The sequence below is a fragment of the Gasterosteus aculeatus genome, chromosome 4 (assembly GCF_964276395.1).
Source record: "Gasterosteus aculeatus chromosome 4, fGasAcu3.hap1.1, whole genome shotgun sequence".
NCBI lineage: Eukaryota > Metazoa > Chordata > Actinopteri > Perciformes > Gasterosteidae > Gasterosteus > Gasterosteus aculeatus.
Window position 1 is genome coordinate 13,446,931 of NC_135691.1, and position 1,273 is coordinate 13,448,203.

The window sequence follows — 1,273 nt, forward strand, 5'->3', positions numbered from 1 at the left end:
TTAACTGGCGCAGCATTTGTCAAGTTTAAACCGTGACGTGTTTGCCTATATACTGTTCTTTGGCGATCTAGCAGTGAAGACTTTTTGCAGTGTTAAGGGTTTAGAGACTGTTTTACAGGAAGTTTCTATACATATTGTTTGTCCTTACTCTGCATACGTCTACCTGATTATAAGTGTAAGCAGCATTTAAATACAAGGTGGAAATAGTCACTAACGCTTAAGGAATCACTACCCTAGGGAGCTAATTGGGGGAAAGGCGGACCCGAACAGCACGTTTAGATGAGCCATGGCAGTTGTACAGTCAGACTGTGTGTGTGTGTGTGTGTGTGTGTGTGTGTGTGTGTGTGTGTGTGTGTGTGTGTGTGTGTGTGTGTGTGTGTGTGTGTGTGTGTGTGTGTGAAACTTGATCAGCCCCTTCATCCTCTTGGATGTGTGTTGTCGAAGCAGCTTTCAGTGATGTAATTCACCAGCCGCCGTGATGTTCAGCATCTATCTTCACATCTAACCAGTCCGACAAAATCAGTGTCTTTGATGAATACGGTTCCCTCGTGATGAAGCCTGGGACTGATCGTTGTGTCAGTAACACACACGCTTTGGTCAAGGGTTTAATGCAGAAGTTAAGGGGGAAATGGATTCATCTCACAACTGTACTTTTTGTGTCACTCATTACTGTTCAGTGTGGTGTGTGTGTGTGTGTGTGTGTCACTGAGTGAGCGCATACCTCCCTCTCACAAGAACAAATAGACTTCTGTACTTGTGAATGGTTTTCGTATTTAGTTCCTTGATTCAATGTTCCTTGCCTTTCTGCAAGTCAAAAATGCTGTATTTATTACATGCCACAGCGCTTATGCAATTGTATAATCCTTTTATTGTTTTACTGTTTTTTTTAACCTTTTGTGTTCCTTATCGTCAATGTAAACTGTTGTCAACTTTTGTGGCAAAGGAAATCTTCTGCTGAAGGAGATTTCTGTACTTTTTGGACAATGATATGGATTTGTGGGTAGAATTTTGGAAATTCGTTTCTAAGTGCTTTCAAGTATTTACTTGGCCTTATGTACATATATATATCTATGACATTTCAGAAAAGTATGTATAGTAATTCAACCTGAAATTGTTGTAAATAAATTATATATTGTTAATTCAAGGACTGGATATCTCACTTGACACATTAGTTTATATAACAAGTTATTTAAAGAGAAATACTTTAACATGTTGGAAAATGCTGTCAATCACTATTTGTTCAACATGGTTAACAGTTTAATTACTTGTTAAA